The sequence below is a fragment of the Muntiacus reevesi genome, chromosome 3 (genome assembly GCF_963930625.1).
Source record: "Muntiacus reevesi chromosome 3, mMunRee1.1, whole genome shotgun sequence".
Lineage (NCBI taxonomy): Eukaryota > Metazoa > Chordata > Mammalia > Artiodactyla > Cervidae > Muntiacus > Muntiacus reevesi.
Genome location: NC_089251.1, coordinates 95,768,042 through 95,794,391, shown reverse-complemented (window position 1 = coordinate 95,794,391; position 26,350 = coordinate 95,768,042).

The window sequence follows — 26,350 nt, the reverse complement described above, 5'->3', positions numbered from 1 at the left end:
AGGTGGAATTATATAGTAATGCAAACTAGATTCCAGTCATTGAAAAAAATACATGCTGTGTCTTTATTTTCTCCTATGCAACCAAGGGGCTTCCCAAATGGCACTAATGATAAACAACTACCAATGCAGGAGACTCAAGAGACGTGGGTTCGATCCCTGGGTGGGGAGGATCCCTGGAGGAGTGCATGGCAACTCAACTCCAGTATTCTTACCTGGAGAATTCCATGGACAGAGAAGCCTGGCGGGCTACAGTGCATAGGCTCGCCAAGAATCAGACACGACTGAAGTGACTTAGCACAGATACAAACAAGAGATTTATTTTACAACTGGCCAAGGGGCTTCATGGAACAAGGCAGAGTCTCAAAATGTTGGCTTTGAATTGATAAAGCCTATTTCACTGATGCTGTACAAGGATAGTTCATGTGCTCTAAAGAGCATGGAGCTTGATGCCTAAAGATTGGTTGAAGGTTGGGGTTCATATCCTAGCTCTACCATTTATTAACCTTGTTATAGGTTAGCTTTCCCGCCAAGCAGATACACTGAGACCAGCTTTAAGCACAACATTTTCTGTGAAAAGTGAGAGGCCATGGGAGGAAACCAGTGTAACACGGGGGTTTTTTCTTATTCTTTTTAATAATTAAATTTATTCATTTTTAGTTGAAGGATAATTGCTTTACAATATTGCTTTGGTTCCTGCCATACATCAACATGAATCAGCCATAGGTATACCTATGTGCCCTCCCTCCTGAACCCCCTCCCCGCTCCCACCCCGTCCCACCCCTCTAGGTTGTCTCAGAGCCCCAGTTTGAGTTCCCTGAGTCGCAGAGCAAATTCCCATTGGCTATCTCTTTTACATATGGTAGTGTATATGCTTCCACGCTACTCTCTCTATACCTCTCACCCTCTCCTTCCTCCCCCACCACCATGTCCATGAGTCTGTTCTCCAGTCTTTTTTTTTTATTGTAGTAAAATATACATAACATAAAATTAACCCTTTCTTAGTGTACAATTGGTGGCATAAGTATATTCACATTGTTGCACAAACATTTCCTCTACTCATTTCCACATTTTTCTTTATTCCAAACTGAAACTCTATACCCATAAACAATCATCTCCCGTCCCCTCCTTCCTCGTCCCCCTAGTAACCACTATTCTGCTTTTGGTCTCTATAATTTTTAAGATTTTATTTATTTATTTGGCTGCATTGAGTCTTAGCTGCAGTGCTCGGGATCCCTGTTGTGTCATAGGGATCTTTAGATGCAGCGCATGGACTCTGTCATTGCAGCATGCAAGCTCGGTAGTTGTGGCACATGGACTTAGTTGCTCCGAAGCACTTTAGTTCCTGAATGGTCAGGGATTTTAGTTCCCTGACCAGGGACTGAACTCAAGTCCTCTGCATTGCAAGGCAGATTCTTTACCACTGGACCACCAGGAAAGTCTCTTGTCTCTATAATTTTAACTAAACTAGGTTCCTCATGTAAGTGGAATCATAAGTTATTCATCCTTTTGTGTGTGATTTATTTCACCTTTAGGATGGTGTCTGCAAGGTTCTTCCTAGTTGTAGCACGGGTCAGAATTTCCTTCCTTTTAAAGGCTGAATAATATTCCATTGTATGAAGAGGCCGCATTTTGTCCATCCATTCATCCATCAAAGGATGTTTGTGTTGCTTCCATGTTTTAGCTGGAACCACGCTGTTGTGAGTAGAGGTATGCAGTGTCTGTGCAAGCCTCTGCCTTCACCCCTTTTGGGAACCTTCCCACACCTGGCATTGCTGGCCCATGTGGTTAATTCTGTACTGTCTTATCCCCACCAACAGAACACAACTGGTTGTTTCTCTACATCCTTGCGAACACTTATTCTTTTATGGGTTTTGGGATCAATAAGAGGTATTTTAATGAGCAGTTACCACCGTGGGCACCAGGGGTGCAGTCCTTCTGGGGTCTCTGGGAGGTGCCTTGGAACTGTCCCCACCAGGGGACAAGGAAGCTGGCATATTTCTCTACCAAATCTTGTCTTGTGGTTGAGGCCGACCTGCCATGGCCCTCAGGTGGAGAGCTGTAGTTTCCTGCAGGAGAAACACAAGCGATGCTGGGAATATGAGAGGACACAGACAGACGATGTTTCTTGCAGCCTCATTTCAGGTCACCCGGCTTCCTTAGACCCTAGGCTCCCTCATTTGTAGCCCAGGGGTGAAATCACCACTTTAGTATCATGCATCATGAGACAGTCATAAGAACATGTGTGGGAGCTTTGTAAACTGGAGCGTTCTCTCCATGTGGGAAGCGATCTACTTCCTAGGAGGCCTGCTGTGGGGGTTGATAAATTTCTGAGACCTGCCAGTAACTCCAGGGAAACGGCAGATGGTCCCCTTGAATTTGCAAGGGAAGTGCAAGCACCAAGGCTTTCCCTGGGCCGACCATTCAGTGCAGGGCCCCTGCTGGCTTGTGGCTTGAGTAGTTACAGCTAGCTTTTCTGTTAGGTAAGGGTGGCAGATACAACATATTACAATTCAAGTCCCATCCTGGGACTTATAAAGAGATCTTCCTTTTAATCTTGAGTATCTAGGTTGGAACAGGAGACTCTGTGGTCCTCCTACTCATACATCATCAGCAGGTCATCTAATTAACAAGATGGTGAAACAGTGGAAACACTGTCAGACTTTATTTTGGGGGGCTCCAAAATCCCTGCAGATGGTGATTGCAACCATGAAATTAAAGACGCTTACTCCTTGGAAGGAAAGTTATGACCAACCTAGACAGCATATTAAAAAGCAGAGACATTACTTTGCCAAAAAAGGTCCGTCTAGTCAAGGCTATGGTTTTTCCAGTGGTCATGTATGGATGTGAGATTTGGACTATAAAGAAAGCTGAGCGCTGAAAAATTGATGCTTTTGAACTGTGTTATTGGAGAAGACTCTTGAGAGTCCCTTGGACTACAAGGAGATCCAACCAGTTCATCCTAAAGGAGATCAGTCCCGGGTGTTCATTGGAAGGACTGATGCTGAAGCTGAAACTCCAATATTTTGGCCACCTGATGTGAAGAACTGACTCATTGAAAAATACCCTGATGCTGGGAGGGGTTGGGGTCAGGAGGAGAAGGGGACGACAGAGGATGAGATGGTTGGATGGCATCACCGACTCAATGGCCATGAGTTTGAGTAAACTCCAGGAGTTGGGATGGACAGGGAGGCCTGGTGTGCTGTGATTCATGGGGTCGCAAAGAGTCAGACATGACTGAGCAACTGAACTGAACTAAAGAGTTGCTACTTGTCTCTAACACACACACATTAGTGCTTATATAGCAATTCATTCATGCATTCATTCATTCAAATTACATTGTGAGTGTCTGCTATGAGGCAGACATTTGGCACAAGGGGTATATGGGAAGGCCATCGGGGGAGGTCAGAGTTGGGCTGAGCCTTGAGTGAGGGGGAGGAGGGGGAGGAGGAAGCCACGCAAAGAGCTGGGGGAAGGGACATCCTGCACAAGGGGAGTTGTGAGAGCAAAGGCCCTGAAATTAAAGTGCAGAGAGGTCACTGTGGCCAGAGCACAGTGGCCAGAAGAGAGGTCACAGAGTGACCAGGGGCCAGAGGAACCCTGAAGGCCATATCAAAAGATTTAGCTTTGTTTTCTTTTTTTAATATAGTAGATTTACTATGCTGTGTTAATTTCTGTACAGCAGAGTGATTCAGTTATGCATATATATATATACCTTCTTTTTCTAAATACTCTTTTCCATTCTGGTTTATTACAGGATATTGAAGATAGTTTCCTGTGCTATGCAGTAGGACCTTATTGTTTATCCATCCCGTGTATAATAGTTTGCATCTGCTAATCCCAATAATCTGAATCCAGCCCTTCTCCACCCCCATCCCCTTGGCAACCACCAGCCTGTTCTCTATGTCTGTGATTCTGTTCCATACATATGTTCATCTGTGTCACATTTTAGATTCCGTACATAAGTAACATCATATGGCATTAGTCTTTCTCTGTCTGACTTACCTCACTTAGTATGATCGTCTCTAGCTGTAGGATCGGCTTGCGAAGGAGAACTATTGGAGAGCTGCACACAGGCTCTCTGTCTGCTGGATGGGGCGCTGACCCCTACAGCTGAGAGTGGCCACTGAGAGCCTGGCGTGGTTTTCCCAGCGCCAGGTGGCACGTGCACCAGGACGGCAGTGCTGTTCCTTCTCTTCAGTTCAGATGCTCAAGATTTTATGAGTGCCAAAGAAAAAAAAGATTTTACGAGCTCAAATACTTGCTTTTCATCTTTCCAGCCCCACCTTCAATGTCAAGGCCACAGAAGCTAGATTCTGAAGTTAGTCTGAGTCTCTATGTAACTAAGAAGTGTCAGGGAAAAACATAGTAGAAGTTGTTCTTACAGGACATCAAAAAGCAGAGTGTCTGAGTTTCCAAGAGCTGTGGAGTATCCTGGATGTCATCAATCTTGGCTTCAGACATCTGACACTGATTCCCATGGGCCCCTTTTGTAATAAAATGATGAAACATTGTCTGAATAACAGTACAGTGAGAAGGACTCCTTGTTAGTTGGGCTTCTGTACTGGAGAGTGTTCATTTAGCCTCTGAGAAGTCTTGGGTGGGTGGGGGATTGCTGCTCGTTCATCCTGGTCAACGTTCTCCACGAGGACTTGAAAAGTTTGGATGGTGTGGATATTTGTTTAACCTTTCTGTAGGCATCTTGGGCCAGGAAAGATGAGTCATGGTTGGAAGACAGACTCACCATTCAGAGAGTCCCCCATTCAGGAAGTTCACATCCTTTGTGCCACCCTGTTCCTCCATCTTTTAGTACATATCCAACAAAACATGCAGAAGAATCAACCCGTGCATGGGTGCTGAGTCACTCAGTCATATCCAGCTCTTTGGGACCCCATGGACTGCAGCCCACCAGGTTCCTCTGTCCTTGGAATTTTCTAGGCAAGAATACTGGAGTGGGTTAAGAGTGTAGTTTTAAATGCGGGCATCTAGATTCCACTCCTATTATGTCTGGGGAGGACAGAGATGAGTGATTTTCACAAGTGCCGATAGGATTCTAAGGTAGGTGGTCTGGGGCCCACAGTCTCCTCACTACCTTTGAGTTGCTTGGGGGCAGAGATGATCTTTTCCTTCGGCACATGGTACACACAGTAGGTGAGCATTCTGATTGGTGGTGAATATCCTAATGTTCCACTCAGAGAACCCTGAGGCCCTCTGCCTAGCTTCTCCCAGCTTCCTTTCCTTCTGCCCCCAAAGGCTTCATAACCTCACAGAAGACACCCATGTCATTCCCTCTTATTTCAGAACAGTGTGGACTTTAGAAGCATACAGGCCTGGGATCAAATCCAAACTCTATTATTGATTGTCCAGGTCAACATTTCTCAAACCACAGCACACGCCAGTCAGCGGAGAGCTTGTTGGAACAGATTCCAATATGTCAGGACTGGAGTGAAGCCCTGACCTCTGAGTGTCTAACCAGCTCCTGGGTGATACTGATGCTCTGGCCCAGGGCCACACTCTCAAAGTCTCAGGGCTGTGATTGACCTTGCTCAAGTATATTCAGCTCTCAGAGCCCACTCCTTCCATTGGAGAAAAACAGAAAGTCATGTTGGTCAAGATTGCATTGACTCTGGGTAACAGGAAGCAAACAGAGGAAACCATACATGGGTTTATTTTTCTCGCTTAAAAAGCAGTCCAGGGAAAAAGAGACTAGACCGGGGCCACTGCTAGGATAACCAGGCTCCTTCCCACTTCCTGCTTCACCAGTGCGTGAAATTTGAGCCTCCAGGCTCTGACACGGTGGGCAAAGGCCATGTGCCAGCTATGACTCTGCTTTTAAAAAATTAGAGTAAGTAATAACTTACCCTGACCCCTTCCCAGATGACACACTGCTGAGATGTGGGTCAGGGGCACGCCTAGCAGCGCAGGTGTGTGACAAGGTGAATATCCTGCTGGCTGCATTGCAGATCTGAGCACGATTGGAGGTTATTAGCAGGGAGGCAGGGAGGAGTGATGTCGGGTGGCCTCTAGCCGAGTCTGAAGTAAGTATCTATTTCGTGCTGTTGTAATGGGGTTTGTTACTGTTGTTCAGTCACTAAGTCATGTCTGACTCTTTGAGACCCCATGAACTGCAGCACACAAGGTTTCCCTGTCCCTCACCATCTCCCGGAGTTTGCTCAAATTCATGCCCATTGAGTCAGTGATGCCATCCAACCATCTCATCCTCTGTCATCCCCTTCTCCTCCTGCCCTCAATCTTTCCTAGCATCAGGGTCTTTTCCAATGAGCCATCTCTTTGCATCAGGTGGCCAAAGTATTGGAGCTTCAGCTTCAGTCCTTCCAGTGAATATTCAGGGTTGATTTCCTTTAGGATTGACTGGTTTGATCTCCTTGTGGTGAGGATTAATAGGGCCCAGCCTAACACCTACTGCAGAGTGAAACCCAACAAGCCTGGCTTCCCTTCCTTTCTCTCCTGTGGTCTCCAGTGCATCTCCTCCAGGAATTGCTGAACCAGGATTACTTCTCTCTGATGTCCTGAAAAAGCTAACATGTTGGCTTTTTCCCTTCAGCTTTCCCAATTTAGCTATCTCTCCTAGACTGAGAAACCCTCTCTCCCTGGCTTCCCCCTCTCTCTCCCCACTCTCTTACACACTTTCCCATCCATTACCCTGACAACCATCAGCATTTAATGGGCTTAATTGCCCATCCCTCCCCTAAAAGTGCATTCTCAAAAACCAGAGCTATCATTCTACCAATGGATTCCAACAGTCTCTGCTCACTGTTCATCCCAGTGAACTTCCTGGCAGTATTGTGACATCACAGCACACACCTCCTCCCTGATACACCAGCCTCTTGTCCCTGAGGCACTCTGCTCTCTGGTTCCCTGCCTTCCTCTGGAGATGCTTCTCTTTCCTTCTCCTGCTCTTTCTCTGCCTTTTCCTTGGAAATAGGCATTTCCCAGCATCTCTTCTAGATGCCGTTTACCCTACATGCTCACTCATTTCATTCCATTCATTCCCCAGAGTCTAGAGCAGAGATCAGCAAGCTGCAGCCCACTGGACAGATTTCACCTTCCTCTCCTTTTCCCCAACTCCCACTCAACTGGAACTCTTTAAAATAAAGTTTTACTGGGACAGGGCCACTCCCACATTATTTGCATAATCTATGGCTGCCTTTGCACAACAATGGCAGAGCTGCTACAGCTATCCTATGGTCCAAAAGCCTGAAATATTTACTATTGCCCTTACAGAACCTTACCCGCCTGTGCTCTAGATTCTTATGAATGTCCAGACACACTCTGCTCCCAGGTGTTCACTCATGCACTCGTGCTGGGCAATTCAACAGGATCTCCTCCAGCATCATTAATCCGAGTCCAAACTGTCTTCCTCCTCAGACCTATTTCTGCTCTTGTTTTCATCAGTCGCCATCAATTACCTCACCCATGATCTACCTGTGGTGAAACTGAACCTTTGTGGCCAATTTGTGGCATCAGGACCATGGGGCTGTGAAGGGACTCCAAGTTCAAACTTTCAATAGTATCCATCCATCATGGACACTGAACATTAAATGGTTTTGCATTTAAAAATCAGTATGACATTAGCAAAACAAAACAAAAAAATGACATGAATTCAGCTTTTTCCCCTTAAAATCTGTTTCTAAATCACAGTGCTGGCATACTCATTTTAAAGAGGTCTCCTAGCTTCATAACATTAGAGGAGGCAAAATTCCATAAACATGATACTTATTTCTCTCCATTGACCTAGAGAGCAATCATTCCTAACTTCTAATTATTTGATTATCTATGAGACTGAATTATCTATTACTGACCAACATGTCTATAAGGACCAACATGTCAATAATACCACAGTCAAGTTCGTTCTATAATTTACTTTTCTACTTCCCCCAAACAATACCCTTCTTAATGTACTACTTCTCAAATTATTGGAACAAAATATAAATTATTTGGCCTATTAAGTTCTGTAAAGTATCCAGTGAACACACCAAGATCACTGGCAATGGCGGGCATCCCTTGTAAAAGCTCTTTGAACTTTGCCGGCTTTTTAGCCAAAAGGATCAGGAAGACTTTAAAAGCATCAGTGAAGACAAAGAGTGACAGTTGCTGGCCCTTTGATTTGTCCTTTCATCTGTCAGATCCAGGATCTGTTACTTGTCAGGCACAGGCATGCACGTGCTGGGTGCTGGAGACGCCCTCCTGAGCAGACTCATAAGGGCTCGATGAGTGCTGCTCACTTTGTAAAATCAAATCCATGAGGCCACAGAGCAAGTGATTCATCATATTTATAGAATAAATGAATGTAAGAATGACAGTCCCTGGATATGACTTGCTATCAATTACACAAAGAAAGAAGTGACCATTTGGTGCCTGTTACATGAAAAGTGTGGTATTATTTCCTCAGTCTGCAGTACGGGCTGCATAAAATCCTGAGCGTTGTCAGAGACTGATGGCAAGTTGAGAAATCAGTTGCAATGATTGGATTTCCACACACAGGGACTGTATTATTCTCTGTTATATGTTGGAAAGAGTCTTTAGCTCCAATGAGCTCTTGTTTGTATTTGAATGATTGTTTGTAGTTTCAAAGCATTTTAAAACATGCCATATCTATATACGCTACTTGTTCTGTTGTGCGTGCCTGCTCAGTCATGTCCGACTCTTTGCAACTCCAAGGACTGTAGCCCACCAGGCTCCTCTGTCCATGGAATTTTCCAAGCAAGAAATACTGGAGTGGGTTTTCATTTCCTTTTCCAGGAGATCTTACCAACCCAGGGATCCAACTCGTGTCTCCTGCATTGGCAGATAGATTCTTTACCACTTGTGCCACCAGGGAAGCTAGTAGGTATAAAATAAATAATTAATGAAAACAATAATTATATTATTATATTTTGTTCCAATAACTCTGTATAGAACACAGAACTCTACTCAATGCTCTGTGGTGACCTAAAGGAAAAAGGAATTCAAGGGAAAAGGAATGCATGTATATGTACGGCTAATTCACTTTGCTGTACAACAGAAACTAACATAACATTGTAAAGCAATTATACTCCAATAAAAACAATTTAGAAGCAAATAAAAATTCATTTAAATAATATAAACCATATCTGTATTCCACCCCATAAAGCTGTGGGATATGTGTTTTCAGGGACTTTCCAGGTGGCGCTAGTGGTAAAGAACCCACCTGCCAATGCAGGAGTCATAAGAGATGCAGGTTCGATCCCTGGGTCCGGAAGATCCCCTTGAGGAGGGGCTGGCCACCCACTCATTCTTGCCTGGAGAATCCCATGGAGAGAGGAACCTGGTGGGCTACAGTCCATAGGGTCACAAAGTGTCGGTTACGACTAAAGCAACTTGGCATGTGTTTTTATCCCCGTTTGGCAGCTAAAGAAAGTAAGAGTCTGACAGTTTCAATGGGTGGTCCAGGCACAACTAGTGAGTACTGGGTCAGGTATTGGAGCCTAAGCTGCCTGCCTCTGTGTCTATAAACCCTGTCACCTGAATTCTCCAGAGAGTCACAGAGCTCCTGAGTGAACAGGGAGCTTACCTCATCTTGGGCCCAAGCTGCTTGCCAGACTGGCATTGGCACTTTCACTTTATATTTTTTTTAAGTGTGCATTTTTTTTGTTGTTGCTGCTTGGTTGGTTTTAAATATTTTTATTTGTATGGCTGCATCAGGCCTTAGTTGCAGCACGTGTGATTTTTAATCGCAGCATGTAAACTTTTCGTTCCCTCATGTGGGATCTTAGTTCGCTGACCAGGGATTGAACCTGGGCGCCCTGTATTAGGAGCATGGAGTCTTAGCCACTGGACCACCAGGGAAGTCCCTCTTTCTTATTTTAAAGTTTGAAAAGGAGACCTGTGACCCCATAGGAAATCTCTTCCTCATGGCTAGTCAGTAAGAGTGAAATGGAAATAATAGTTAAGTGGTGACCAAAGCTCCCACACTGGGTCCCTTTCGGAAGGAGAGCTTCTCAAGGGGCTGGAGTTTGGGCCCCAGCCCATCCGTAGCAGCAGAGCAATGGACAGGGGTCTTTCAGCTCCAAGGTCAGGCCACAGACCCTTGGGACAATGCAGGCAGCTTCTGCAGTGAGCCAGCCCCAGGCAAGGCGGGAGGCCAACAATCTCACACCTGGCTTCTGCTCCGTCACCTCTGAGGCAGTCCATTCTTGGCTTAATTCACTCTATACTGTCCCAGAGTCCAGTCTCTGGCTTCCCGGCACAGGAAAATCAGAGGACTCTTCCCCACAAAGCTCAGTGAGGACCCTGGGGCCCTGCCCAACTGACAGCCATAACCACCCAAGGCTGGACATTCTTGAGTCAGCTGCCCAGCCAGCCTTTTTAACTAAAGGTGACTGACCCTCACATACGCTGAGATTTCCTAAAAGTGGAAAACAACTGCATCAAAGAGAAATACCCAGACAGGACTTCTCTGGTGGTCCAGCAGTTAAAACTCTACCCCTCCAATATAGGGGGTGTGGGTTCAACCCCTGATGGGGAAACAGATCCCACAGGCCACAAGGCATGGTGAAAAAAAATAGACATGGTTAAGACGATAGATTCTACATTATGAGAAAATTTTTTAAAAGATAAATAACAAGGAACTGAGTCTTCATGTCTCAGCCTCCCCTGGAAGAGACTGAGCAAGCAGTGAGGATCTCCTTGTGGCCGGGCTCTTAGCAGCCAGGTGGACCTGGCTCTTGGGTCTTCCACACATACAGACAAGAAGTCTGCTCGATGAACTGTTCACTTAGATGAGCCTTCTCATCTGTGTGGTTTCAATTTAAAACACAGATCAAGCCATCTTTGCAAAATGTTCTCTGTGTTTACCTCTTCCCATTCACTTAATTAATCTGCAATTGTCCTCAAAGCTGATGATGGGGAGAGTTTCTAAGAACTGAGAGTCTTCTAAGAACATGAGCTCACTGGCTTATTTGATTTGCCAAAAGCAGCAAGGGAGCATTTTCTCTATGCTTTCTCAAGATTTATTTGGGGCTGCTAATTTATTCTCTGTTAAATTGGGCATCTCTAACCTGAGAAAGTTGTTAGAAATGAAAAGAAGAGAGGGGCGTGTGAACATCCTGTGTGAACAGAGTTCACTTGAATTGATGGAAAATTTCACAAAGATTCCCCAGGATTTTAGGATTAACAATGAACGAGGAATGGAGATGAAGCGTGAGATGAAACTTCTCACAGCAGAGTGGTTTTCTCATCTTCTTGGACAGGCAATCAGCAAGCTCATTCCACCTTAGCGCATCCCGCCAGGCAGACACATAGTCAAGTCCACTAATTCACACTTAAGCAGAAAAGGAGGAGAAGGAAGGTTCTGGCTGAATCAGTGCCGCGCGTCCTGTCAATAGTTCATAAGTAGAGCAACACCATTGGTTCAGGTCCCCTCCCTGGTGGGAAGGGGTTAAGAACAGGAGTTTGGGAGCCAGATTTATAGGGTTCAAATCCTGGCTCCAGTTTCTCAAAAAACTAAAAATATAACTACTGCATGACCCAGAAATTCCTCTCCTGGGTATATATCAGAAAAGAAAAATGAAAAAAACGAAACACTAATTTGAAAAGATTCATGTGCCCCAATGTTCAGAGTCGCATTATTTATAATTGCCAAGATATGGAAGCAACCTAAGTGTCCATCAACAGATGAATGGATAAAGAAGATATGGTGCATGCACACACACTCACATACACAAACATGCACGCATGCACACACACACACACACACATACACAATGGAATGCTACTTAGCCATGGATGGATTTGGAGGCTATGATGCTAAGTGAGATAAGTCAGACAGACAAAGACAAACGCTGTATGAAACCCCCTATATGTGGAATCCAAACAAATGCAACAAATAAGTGAAAAACACAGGGAGTATAGCCAATATTTTGTAATAACCTGTAAATGGAAATTAACCTTTAGAAGGGGCTTCCCAGGTGGTGGAGTGGTAAATAATCCACCTGCCAATGCAAGAGAAGCTGTTTTGATCCCTGGGTTGGGAAGATCCCCTAGAGAAGGAAATGGACACCCACTCCAGTATTCTTGCCTGGGAAATCCCATGGACAGAGAAGCCTGGCAGGCTGCAGTCCATGGGGTCACAAAAGAGTTGGACACAACTTAGCGACTAGAACAACAGCAACAACAAATTACCTAAAAAGAAAGAACAGCAAACTCTGTAATAGGAAAGGAAAGGTTAGAAGTAGTTAGAGATGTTCTTGGCCTTCTTCACGGTGTTGCTGTGGCAGCCCTCCCCAGAATTCTAGGTCAGCTGTCTGTCTGCCCCATGCCTACAGCTCCAGCCTGACAATGCTTCGGAGAGAGGAGGGAATAACATCCCCAGAGAAAGGGGAAGGAAGAGGTGGTGCTGCAGCTGGGACATGAGGCATGCTTGGACCTAAGAAGAGAACAGCAGGGAGGGTGTTCCTGGTCCAGAAAGGAGCCATACTGAGGATGGGAGGAGGCTGGGAGAGAAAGTGTCTCCAGTGGGCAGGAGATGGACACATGGCCGAGAGTTAAAGAAAGAAGGTCTCTGGAGACCCCCCAGGCGTGCTAAGGAGGTCAGATTTTATCCTGGTGTGAAAGAAGCCAACAATAGTTCTTGTAAGAGCATCAGCTCTGCTTTTAGAAAGCTCATCTTGGCTTCTGAGTAGATGATACATTGGAAGGGCAGAGGAGTGGAGAGACAGAAATGAGTGAGACTTGCTGGAAGGCAGATGCGACAGCCTGGGAGAGAGAACGTGGGTCCTCCATCCTAATCAGGAAACAATATCAGAAAAATTCATTCTTCTTATTCAGGCATCCATCTGTCATCTGAAAGATTATAGTTTGGGCTGTCAAAGGGTGGTACTCGATTCTATTACTCAAAGGGAACATCACTCCTCTGATAAAAAGGTTTGAGGGCGGAAGCTGTAATGAGAGTATAACAAGCTGAAAGAGATGCCCTTTGACAAATCTCTGCATCTTATTTCACTGAATACATTTAAAAATTCTACTGTTAAAATAAGTTTCAATTCTGTGATGGAAAGAAATGTTTTCATCACTGCTTTGATGCAAAGACTCATCTTAGAGGCAGGGAGATACTAGAAAAATGGATGAAGGAGTCTTGGTGTCCTCTAATGAGGGGAGGCAGGCATGAATTTTTGTAGGTCCGGTGATTCTGGAAGACTATGGCCTGTGCTGTTCCTAGTGAATTGCTTCGTTTCTTTTCTTTTTAATTATTATTTATTTTTGGCTGTGCTGGGTCTTTGTTGCCGCTCAGACTTTTTCTAGTTGCGGTGCATGGGCTTCTCATTGTGGTGGCTTCTGTTATTGTGGAGCACAAACTCTAGAGCACACGCAATAGCTGTAACACACGGGCTTAGCTGCTCTGCAGCATGAAGGGTCTTCCCAGACCAGGGGTCACACCTTGAATTGGCAGGCGAGTTCCTTTTTTTTATGTTGAATTATTTTTAGTTGGACGATAACTGCTTTACAAAATTGTGTTGGTTTCTGCCATACATCAACATGAATCAGCCGTAGGTATACACATGTCCCCTCCCTCTGGAGTCTCCCTCCCACTTCTACCCCTCTAGGCTGTCACAGAGCCCCAGTCTGAGCCCCCTGAGTCACAGAGAAAATCCCCTTGGCTATCTATCTTACATACGGTGGTGCGTATGCTTCCACGCTTCTCTCCCAACTGTCCCTGCCTGCCCTCCCCTGCCGCGTCCACTGGTCTGCTCTCTATGTCTGTGTCTCTGTCGCCCGCGGGTGGATTCCTAACCACTGGGCCACCTGGGAAGTCCTGCTTCATTTCTTACAGCCTCTATTTTTCTAAATGCTACATAAATCATGGACTCTATCACAAATATTAAGCATTGTAAGGGTTAATAAAATTCTACTGGTCAAAAACGGAGTGTTGGGGCCAATAAATAAAAGACCTTGGCAGACATGACCATCTTTTAGGAAAGCCTGGCTTCCGCAGAAACTGTCAATTCACTGAAGGGCCCATATGGAAATTAATGGAAGCGCTCTAACTGTGGTTAAGCACAAAAATAGAATTCCAAGTGCTTTGAGAGAGAGGAAATCAACTGTCAGAGAAATACTGCTAAATAACTAGACTCATTCTTTCCAGGAGAAGTGATGGACATTGGGAACCGAGCATTAGAAATTATGGTTTTCCCATAAGAATCCCTCTAAGGGAAAGGATCGTCCACCATAACTATGTTTTGCTTTGTTCTGGTCAGAAACTGAGCTGTCTGAATGGCCTCAAGATATGGTGAAGTTATAAAAAATATTCTAATACTGTCTAACATTTTAAAGCCCTTACCCTGTCCTGGAAACTGTGACAAGCCCCTCCTGTATCATTTAGGCCTCACAATAACCCTGTGAAGTTGCCAATAGTATTCTCCCCACAAGGCAGAGACTGAAGTTCAGAGAAGTTAAGGGGCTTGCCTGAGGCTACACAGCTCCCATGAGCTCAGTTGTTGCAGCACGTAGGATCTTTGTTCCCCGACTAGGGATCAAACCCACATCCCCTGCATTGGAAGTTGAATTCTTAACCACTGGACCACCGGGGAAGTCCCTTGCCCAAGTTCCTACTCCAGAGTTTCCTCCTGCCTCTGACCTGGGTTGTGGTCTCATGATGAAGTGACAGTGAGTGAAAGTGTTAGTTGTTCAGTTGTTTGACTCTTTGTGACACCAAGGACTGTAGCCCACCAGGCTCCTCTGCCCATGGGCTTCTCCAGGCAAGAATACTGGAGTGGGTTGCCATTTCTTTCTCCAGGGGATCTTCCCAACCTAGGGATTGAACCTGGGTTTCCTGCATTGCAGGTAGATTCTTTGGAGGCTGTCTATTAAATCACAAGCTCAGCCCATTCTGGTCCTTGGGATAAAATAACCACAGTAACAAACTGTGGTGGCTGACGTCTAACTTCTCGGGTGTGATGTGGCGAGCAGCCCAAGCCAGGCCTTGGGAGCATGAGCATCAGTGAAGAAGGCGCACGCTGGGCATCTGCTCTGGGCGGTGCTCTCTTCCTGCAAACCTAATGCCCCCTGTCCTGTGGCTGGTGATGCTCAACGCCATCAATCATGCTGGCCATGCCTGTACCAGCCCCGGCTGGCTCGTCCCTCAGCTGGGCTGTGCCATGAAGTCCATCTAAGCCTCGGCTGCTTTCCCCATAGACTAGGCTGAGGGTCTTCACCCGCCCCCGCCGCCATGTGGGGCCACTGAAAGGTGACATGAGGCATCGGGGGTGGCAGCCTGGAGAGCAGAAAGCAGGCAACAACCCTGAGATGCTACTGTGATTCACGGCTGCCAGACTCTGCCTTGGACTTCCCTGGTGGTGCGGTGGGTATGCATCCCCCTGCCGTTTCGGGAGACACGGGTTCAGTCCCTGGTCCGGGAAGACATCACATGCCAGGGGGCAGCTAAGCCCGTGTGCCACAGCTACTGAGCCAGCGCCCTAGAGCTCGGGAACCACAACTACTGGGCCCACATGCTGTAACTACTGAGGCCCGAGCACCCTAGAATCCGGGCTCCACAACAAGAGAATCCACTGCAGGGAGAAGCCCATGCACCGCAACAAGAGAGCAACCCCAGCTAACCACAGCTAGACAAAGCCCACACACAGCAAAGAAGACCCAGCCCAGCCAAAAATTTTAAATGACTTTTTGAAAAGACTTTGCCTTCTGCTTAACGGCCAGTCTTGCTCAGTTCTGGTTTGAATTGAGTATTTTGGTGACTACAGAACAGACTCCTGTGTGTTGAACCCCTCGTGTGTACCAGGTACCTTGATGATCTCATTTCACTAGCATAACAGCTCTACAGCCTGGGAATTCCTATGCTGGTCTCCATTTATCTAAGCAGGAGACTTGGATGCAGAGAGTTTGCATCATTTGCTGCTGGTCCCAGAGCTGTAAGAGCGCTGTGGGGCAGTGACTTCAGAGCCCACGCTGAGCCACTGGGATCTGGGCTCTGAGAAGAAGCAGCTGCATTAGGACTCAGAGCAGAGGGGCATGTTTAACCCACTGGACACATCAGTGCTCAGACAAGCCCAAGGCATCCTGCCCTGGGTGTGTGCTTGAGAGGAAACCTCCCTGGCAGGAGTGATTCTCCAAATACCACACAGATGAGCAAGGACCCCTGGATTTGGAAAAGTATATTTCTCTTTGTTTATATTAATAAGTTAAGTGTTAGTCGCTCAGTCATGTCCAACTCTTTGGGACAACATGGACTGCAGCCTGCCAGGCTCCTCTGTCCATGGGATTCTCCAGGTGACAATACTGGAGTGGGCTGCCATTTCCTCCTCCAGGGGATCTTCCCGATCCAGGAGTTGAACCTGGGTCTCCCTCACTGCAGGCAGTTTCTTTACCATCTGAGCCACCATGGAACCCCAGGGTTGGGTGTGAACAGTGGCCCCCACTTAGAAGCACCCGAAGCCAAGCCTGTTAGGCTGGCACAATCTTGTCCGGTTACTAAAAAGCAATTCTGTTTGTGATACCTTAGATGTTTGGTTTTGCTTTCAAGCTGGATACAGTTGATGGCACACGTTATTTTATAGCTCTCGCAGCTAAATGCCATGTTCTCAGTAATGAAGGTAGTCTGTTGTCACAGCCATCCTGCAAGGCTTCTCTCTGGGTGCTGGGTCCCTTCTTCCTGCTTGAATCTGTTCAGTTCTAGAATGTTCTTCCTTGGCTTCAAAGAAAGAAAGAAGGAAAAAAAAACAAGTTGATATTTTGCCGAATTTGAATAGCAACCAGTAAAGAAGGTCAAGTTTTAAAAGAAGCAACATGGGAGGGGATTGTAATTAAATCCGCTCTGGGCTGGGTACGGATGATTCATCCCACACAACATACTGGAAAACACGTGACCAAAGGTATTTTTCTAAATAACCTCAAGTGCTAGTCGAGTTATTCTTTAAATTGCACGCCAGCGACATCTCCAAACTGGTATTTCTCTTGGCAGGCGCTGAGCCTCTGCCATAGCCCAGATTTTCCTGCAGCCAGAACTCAGCCTTGTTGTGACAGTTGTTTCTGCTGCCTTCCACTTCTGCCTGGAAAGATGGCACCGCTCACAGGTCTGGGGAGGGAGATGTGTGGTGGACTGCACAGAGGCAGAGCACCTCTGCTTGGGTCCAAGGAGCTGCCCAGGGCCCTCAGATGGGCAGGATAAAGGCTTAGGTCTTTTCCAAATGATGGCACTGCTGAAATTCCTGTCTGGGGAAGATTCTATGGAGCAAGCTAGCACACTTGGTAAAGACTCTGCCTGCCACTGCAGGAGGCACAGGAGACCTAAGTTTAATCCCTGGGTTGGAAAGATCTCCTGGAGTAGGAAATGGTCAACATGTTCCAGTAACCTTGCCGAGGAAATCTCCTGGAGAGAGGAGCCTGGAGGGCTACAGCCCATGTGGTCACAAGGAGTCGGACACGACTGAGCATTTCCAGGCACACAGGAAAGTCCCACTGAAACAGGAGTCCCCAGGCAAGTGTGCGCTCAAAACCGCCTCCTCTAGGAGGTGTCCCCACCCACCACACCACTCCTATCACTCCGAGCTGACTGGTCCGTACACAGTGATACAGCTCCGGGTGGGTCCTGGCCCTAGAGCCTGACCCGGGCTGAGCCCACCAGAGTCCTTTCTGCTTTTAGAAATTGAAGCGTGATTGATTTACAACGTTGTGTCAGTTTCTGGTATACAACAAAGTGATTCAGTTATACAGCTATGTAACTATTCCTTTTCACGTTCTTTTCCATTATGGTTTGTTAATAGGATATTGGATGTAGTGCCTGTGCTATCCAGTAGGACCTCGTTGTTTATCTGTTTTATGTAGAGTAGTCTGTATCTGCTAATTCCAAACCCCTGATCTATCCCGCCCCACTCTTTTCCCTTTGGTAGCCATGAGTTTGTTTTTATGTCTGGGAGTCTGTTTCTGTTTTGTAAGTAAGTTTATTTGTGTCATATTTTAGAGTTCAGGTGTAAGTGATATTATCTGGTATTTGCCTTTTTCTATCTGGCTTTGCTTGGTATGATAGTCTCTGGGTCTGGTCCATGTTCTGTAAATGGGTTTATTTCATTCTTTTTATGGCTGAGTAATATTCCATTGAATATACATATCACATCTTGTTTATCCATTCATCTGTCAGTAGACATTTAGGTTGCTTCCATGTCTTGACTATTTGAAGTAGTGCTGCAATGAACATTGGGGCTAAAGTATCTTTTTGGTTTTTTTTATTATTATTATTTTATTTTATTATTTATTTATTTTTTTTATTAGTTGAAGGCTAATTACTTCATAACATTTCAGTGGGTTTTGTCATACATTGATATGAATCAGCCATAGAGTTACACGTATTCCCCATCCCGATCCCCCCTCCCACCTCCCTCTCCACCCGACTCCTCTGGGTCCTCCCAGTGCACCAGGCCCGAGTACTTATCTCATGCATCCCACCTGGGCTGGTGATCTGTTTCACCATAGATAATATACATGCTGTCCTTTCGAAACATCCCACCCTCACCTTCTCCCACAGAGTTCAAAAGTCTGTTCTGTACTTCTGTGTCTCTTTTTCTGTTTTGCATATAGGGTTATCATTACCATCTTTCTAAATTCCATATATATGTGTTAGTATGCTGTAATGTTCTTTATCTTTCTTATCTTTTTGAATTGTAGTTTTCCCAGATATTTGCCCAGGAGTGGAATTGCTGGATCATATGGCAACTCCGCTTTTATATTTTGGAGGAAAATCCACACTGTTCTCCATAGTAGCTGCACCGATTTGCTTTCTCACCAACAGTGTAGGAGGGTTCCCTTTTCTCTACACCCTCTCCAATCTTTGTTATTTATACTTTTTAATAGTGGTTATCTTCAGAGTCCTTTCACAATCAGACTTTATCTTGGCCACAAAAGTAGGGAAAGCTGATCTCAAAAAGAGAGGGGGAATTGATGGAATATGCAGAGAGGAGCAAGACTAAAGCAGAAGAAGGAGGTTTGGATGGTGTCTTGGGTACCAATCTCAATTTCTCCTGAGGCTCAACTATCCTGAAATCTTCCAGGGCAGCAGAATATCCTCAACATTAATTTCCCTTTCCCTTAGGCCAGTTCAAGGGGAGATTCTGTCACTTGCAACAAAAAGATCCCTCATCATGTCTGGTGGCTCTCCTGTACTCACGGCCTCACTGTGAGGTAGAAAATCTCTATAACTGCACCTGGTCTACCGGGATGGACACCTTGCTTACAGGTGGGCTCACTTTAAGAAAACTTGGTGTGTTAAAATGCACATGCATGCATGCACGCTAAGTCGCTTTAGTTGTGGCCGACTCTTTGAGACCCTATATACTGCAGCCCACCAGTCTCCTGTGTCCATTGGATTCTTCAGGCAAGAATACTGAAGTGGGTTACCATGGCCTCCTCTAGGGGATCTTCCTGACCCAGGGATTGAACCTGGGTCTCCTATGTCTCTTGAATTGGCAGGTGGGTTCTTTACCACTAGCACCACCTGGGAAGCCCTAAAATGCACATAATCAAATCCAAAAATTTAATGGTTAAATATTCCCACCCACAAAAGAATTGTACATTCTTCAAAAAGGAATTTGCTGGAAGGGATTGTTTCAATTACCTACTGCATTAAAAACATTCTTTTGGAACCAAACTATATTTTAAAGGAACTAGTAAAACAAATTTTGATGTACCACCTAGGGCTGTATTATGAAATATCATAGACTTTTGGGATTTCCCTGGTGGCTCAGGCAGTAAAGAATCTGCCTGCAATTCAGGAGACCCAGGTTCAATCCCTGGGTCAGGAAGATCCCCTGAAGAAGGGAATGGCAAGCCACTCCAGTATTCTTGCCTGGGAAATCCCATGGACAGAGGAGGCTGGTGGGCTACAGTCCATGGGGTCACAAAGAGTTGGACAAAACTGAGTGACTTTCACTTCATTATAGACTAGGTTTTTTTAAATGATACAAATTTATTGTCTCACAGTTCTGGAGGCTAGAAATCCAAGGTGAAGGTATTGGCAGAGCTGGTTCTTTCCGAGAGCCAAGAGGGAAGGATCTCACCCAGGCCTCTTGTAAATGGTGGTCTTTGTGACTATCTCTGTTCCCCTTTCTTTAAGGACACCAGTCATTTTGGATTAGGGCCCACCCTTATGACCTCATTTTAACTTGATGGTCAATGTGAAGACCATGTTTCACATTCTAGGTTACTAGGAGGTAGGATGCCAATGTATCTTTTAGGGGGAGATGCAGTTCACCCCAGTACCCCATACAATGGAATTCTATGCAGTCAGGACAAAGAAAGGAGTGTGTCTGCAAGTGCTGAGACCACACATATTATGTGAAAAAGCCAGTCTTTATGTATTTATTTTATCGAAGTATAGCTGATTTACAATGTTGTGTTAATTTCTGCTATATAGCACAGTAATTCGGTTGTATATATATACACATTCACATACATACACTATATATATATATATTCTTTTCCATTATAATTTATTACATGATACTGAATATAGTTCCCTGTGCTATAGAGCAGGACCTTTGTTTTTGGAGGTGGGGTGTCTGAGAGGTAATTAGGCTTAGATGAAGAAGTAGGATCTTCTTGTTTATCCATTCCATATATAATAGTTTGCATCTGCTAATTCCAAACTCCCCTTTCATCCCTTCCCCACTCCCCTCCCCCCTGGCAACCACAAATCTGTTCTTTATGCCTTTGACTCTGTTTCTGTCTCACAGAGAAGTTTGCCTGTGCCATGGTTTAGATTCCACATATTAGCAATATCATATGATACTTGTCTTTCTTTGACTGACTTACTTCACTCAATATGACAGTAACTAGTTCCATCCAGGTTGCTGCAGATAGCATTACTTCCTTCTATTTGTGGCTGAGTAATATTCCATTGTCTATATGTGCCACATCTTTATCCATTTTCATCTACTGATGAACATTTGGGTTGTTTCCATGTCCTGGGTATTGTAAATAGTGCTGCAGTGGAAGCTGGGGTGCATGTATCTTTCTGAATTAAAGGTTTGTCCGGGTATATGCCCAGGAGTTGGATTGCTGGGTCATATGGTAACTCTCTTTTTAATATTTTGAGGGACCTCTATACTGTTTTCCATAGCGGGTGCACCAACTTACATTCCCACCAACAGTTTAGGAGGGTTCCCTTTTCTCCACACCTTCTCCAGCATTTGTTATTTGTAGTATGTCTGCATATTTTGACCCCTCTGTAAAATATGTACATGTGAGTGTGTGAGCACTGATATTGACACATATAAGTGTAGTTCTTTAATTTCTGGAAGGAATCAAGACAAGTTCACAATAGTTATCTTGTTGGAGAGAGACTTTAAAAAGAAAGGAAAGACTGACTTTTGTATTTTGTTGACTTTCTATTTCTATACTGTCTGAATCTCATGTGTAGATACACATACATATGTGTTGTACAAGTACAAACATATATATATATATATACACATACACATATGGTCTTCTCTGGTGGTTCAGACTGTAAAGAATCTGCTTGAAATGCAGGAGACCCAGGTTCAGTCTTTGGGTTGGGAAGATCCCCTGGAGAAGGGAATGGCTACCCACTCTAGTATTCTTGCCTGGAGAATCCCAAGGACAGAGGAGCCTGACCAGCTACAGTTCATGAGGTTGCAAAGAGTCAGACATGACTGAGCAACTAAGACTAACATACATATGTATATATAAAGAGACTTCTTTTCTTTCTTACGCTTTTCTATATTAACAGTGTAAGTTATGTATTGCCATTTAAAAAAAAATAATTTATTTTAATTGGAGGCTAATTACTTTATAATATTGTAGTGGTTTTTGCTGTACATTGACATGAATCAGTCATGGGTGTACATGTGTCCCCCATCCTGAGCCCCCCTCCCACCTCCCTCCCCTTAAATATGTGAGTTGATTTTTTCTCAGAAATAGGTTTTATATGTCAAGCATAACCTACACTCTGTGTATGTGTCTGTAGTGGTAAGCTCTTAAAAGCTTGTGTTTCGTCTTGTCCTCATATGTGGTACTTAGCCAGAGCAGCCAAGAAATTAGGTCCTTTCTAGTGTTCTGGGGACAGTGATAGGGAGGATGATGGCAAAGGAAATCAAGGTTGGTCCTGGATTGGAGGCTGGATAGAACTGCTTTCTTGGACGATGAAATAAAGGCTTTTTTGTTAAATACCAGAGACTCATCAGGCAAAGCCTTGGAGTTGCCACAGGCTCTTACTTGATTCTAATGCCTGTGGTGTTTTTGAAGCTCCAACAGAAATTTCCTTGGAAGGAATGAGAAGGCTGAGATGCAGTGCATCAATTTTTTTTCTTTTTAAAGACCTCTTTTTAGGTCAGATCTTTCTCAATCCTAGTTCCAGGAGACAAGTAGACTGGGTATTAAAAAGCAGAGACATCACTTTGCCGACAAAGGTCCATATAATCAAAGCTATTGTTTTTCCACTAGTCATGTATGGATGTGAGAGTTGAACCAGAAAGAAGGCTGAGTGCCAAAGAATTGATGCTTTTGAACTCTAGTGCTAGAGAAGACTCTTAAGAGTCTCATGGACAGCAAGGGGATCAAAGCAGTCAATCCTAAAGAAAATCAACCCTGATTATACGTTGGAAGGACTGATGCTGAAGGTGAAGCTCCAATATTTGGCTACCTGGTGCAGAGAGCCAACCCATTAGAGAAGACCCTGATGCTGAGAAAGATGGAGGGCCAGAGGAGAAGGGGGCATCAGAGGATGAGATGGTTGAATGGCATCATCAACTCAATGGGCATGAGTTTGAGCAAACTTCAGGAGATAGTGAAGGACAGGAAAGTCTGGTGTGCTGCAGTCCATGGGGTTGCAAAGAGCCAGATACCACTGAGTGACTGAACCGCAGCAGCAGCAGCAGCAAAGTTCACAAACGCACAATCACTTGTAGAGGATGCACATACATGAGACACACGAACCAACTTACATGATGAGACAAGGGAATGCACTTTGCATCTTTGAAAGTTTGCAACTTGAAGATTCATATGTAGGAGACTTACAGTAAATAAACCCAAGACTTCAAAAAAGCATCGTTTGCTTCAGTCTGCAAGTTGAAAATAGTTTAATTCACGGAAGCAAGTGGGAAAGAAAGAAGTCATAGAAACGAAGGGTTGCACAAAATAGCATCTGAAAAGGCTGGTTTCCATTTCCTTTTATATGAGGTGGTCATTCAGGCAGCCATGTGCCTTTTATAAATGAAAGTTCACAGTTCTAATGGGTGAGAGTTGTAAATCACATAGGTGCTCGCCAGATGTCCAAATTCGTGTTATTTCCATAGCTAATGCCATTTTTACAATCGTCTCATTTCTGTTAAGTAGGTGCATGTAGTTTCTTCTGCTGTCAATACCAGTCACAGGAGGAAAGGCTAGAGCTACTAATTTGAGTTTTGAAAGCATCTTCTTTGATATATTTTGGGGACAGGCAGTTTTAATTTTTTGAGTTATGTGAGACAGCCTGTGGGGCAGGGAGCCTAGCTTGCGTTGAGATCGCTCTCTGCATGGAAAAAAAGAGTTCTGTCCTCAGTCTGGCAGTGTCTGCCCTGACAACACTGACGAACAGTGTGTTATTGCAAAAGGTAACCCGAGCAAACTTGGGGCCTGTGACTCTGAGTGTGAGAATGACATGCCCGTCAGGGAGGGAGCCTTAGCTCTGTAACCTTCCGTCTGTCATGACCCTGAAGCCACGTAAGAAAAGACGAGATGACTCTGGGTTTGGGGACAAAGATGTCTATTCACTCTGAATAGAGAAGAAATAATGACTTCCTCTAGGAAAACTTAATGGGTCTTCCCAGTTGAAAACTGGACAAAATTCTGCTGACCGTTAGGAATTTTGTATTAAAAATGGCCTTGCCACTAACCATCAGAACAGAAAATTACCATATGGAAAAGTTATCAACGTGTCCTTTTTGGAAGCAGGAAATCACTGCAGTATGTTCAAGCATCAAAAAAAAAAAAAAAAATCCATTAAGCATGTTTCTGGGCATTTCCCCTCCCATTGGCGGTGGGAATAGCATTCCCATTAATGGCAGAGTGAATATTCATGTTCTCAGAAGAGGCAGCACACTGATGGCTTGCAAAAGGAAGGATATAAATTCAGCTCAAGATCTGGGGCCTGGCTCTCACACCCATGCAGGCCCCATCCTATGGGTTCAGGCACTCAGATGGAAGCTTTCCTTCTTTATTCCAGAAACCCTAGTGGGTAGCCCAGGCCCCATGCATGAAGGGGCTGGATAACTATAATTTCCCAGCAGTGTCTGTAACCTTCTCCCAGATCTGACTGTCAGGGAGTGGGAGGATCAGGCAGCAAGCGGTGGGGGTGCAAGTCAGGATTTAAATCAAGCTTCATCTCTTGAAATTGGCCTTATTTTCTTTCTGTGGTCCCAGGGCTTGGCAGGTCTTTTTCGTTGATCTTGTTAACAATTGTAGGTAAAGGGTCAAGGTGTGATACTTAATAATTGCTTCCTGGGGCATCTGTCAGGAGAGGGAGTCTCACTGGGATGAGAGGCTGGGGTGGAGGGAGTGACGGTACACCAGCCTGCGCCATCCCACGAGAGCGCAGTGCTAAGGGGCTGGCAGGCGGCTGTTCTGGGGTTTCGGGGTGAATGTAACCTTGACAGTCAGTGGTTGCTGAGAGACTGGCGCTCTGCTCCTCCTGGGTCTTGCGTTGTTCCCCGTTTAAATCGGTTATATTCTAGTGAAAACAGGCAGAATGTCCCCGTTCTTTCCCTCCACGGGGTGATAAACGCAGCTAGGAGAGAGGACTGCTGGAAAAAATCTGGGAACAAAGACAGAAGGGGGCCCAGAGAGGGGTTCTGAGTGGGAAAGCCCTCCAGCCTGTGGCTCAGAACAGACGGCAGATAATTGACATCTGACGTCAAAGTCCTGCCCCAAGAGCCAGCATCCCAACTCTGGGTACCAGCTGGGGCATGCTCTGCTTGGAGCTGAGAACAAGGCCTGGGCCACAATTCACCCCTAAATACCTAGGACGTCAAGGGTTTGTTTGGGTCACATGCAAGCCTGAGATGCTTGGCCCCAGGGAAGGGACAGAATGTAGAATGATGCTTTCCAGCAGCTTGAGGGACAACAATAGCTCTTGTTTAATGAGGATAGAGTTTCAGTTTGAGAAGATGAAAAAAGTTCTGGAGATGAATGGTGGTGGTGGTGGCGGCTGTACATCGTGAATGTAGTTAATGCCACTTAAAGATGACTAAGATGGTATATTTTATGTTATACATATTGTGCCATGAAAGTGACATATATAGGGCTTCCCTGGTAGCTCAGTGGTAAAGAACCCACCTGACAATGCAGGAAGTGTGGGTTGGATCCCTGAGTCAAGAAGATCCTCTGGAGGAGGAAATGGCAACCCACTTCAGTAATCTTGCCTGGGAAATCCCAAGCACAGTGGAACCTGGCAGGCTACAGTCCATGGGGTCACAAAGAGTCCAGTGCAATTTAGCAACTAAACAGCAACAATAACAATGTGTATCTATGTATAAAATATTTATAGGTATGAACTGCCTGAAACCCTTTGCATTTGGATTGGGGTGACCAGGGATTTTTTTTAAAGTCTTTATAGAATTTGTTACAATATTGCTTCTGTTTTGTGTTTTGGTTTTTTTGGCTGGGGAGGCATTGTGGGATCTTACTTAGCTCCCTGTGAATTTGCATCCGCTATACTGGAAGGTGAAAGGTGACGTCTTAACCACTGAGCTGCCGGGGAAATCCTGGCAAGGGGTCTTTCAGCTGGGTCACTGACCCCCAATTCGTCCTCCTTCCCTGCTAAAGAGGAGTTGAAGGATGTAGAAAGCCTTTGGCCTGACAACCAGACAATGGACCACTCTTGCCCACCCTGTCCCTTTTACAGACTCAGAGAAGTTAAGTCACTGGCCCATTGATCCCGGTACTCAATGGTGACATGGTAATGATGGGACCTGAAGCTATGCTGGTTTACTTCTAACGCGCTTGATCTTGCCACAGCCTCTATTTGGGCCCTCTGGCAAAATATATCACCTCTCCTGAATTCTCTTGCGAGAGAACTCTCTTGCCATCATCTCCCCAAGAGCATCCAGAGTTCAAGTTGCATTGAGACTGAATCAGTAGCCTGTGTGACTACAGGCCTGAGTCATGCAGTGCCTGACCTGCACAGCTGAATGCTGGAGTCCTTGTTAACACTTTTAAGTTACTTCAGAAAGATAATTCAGGGACTTACCTGATGGTCCAGTGGTTAAGAGTCTGCACTTCCACTGCAGGGGGCACAGGTTCAATCCCTGGTCAAGGAACTAAGATCCCACAGGACACATAGCCAAAAAAAAAAAAAAAAAAGGAAAGGAAATCT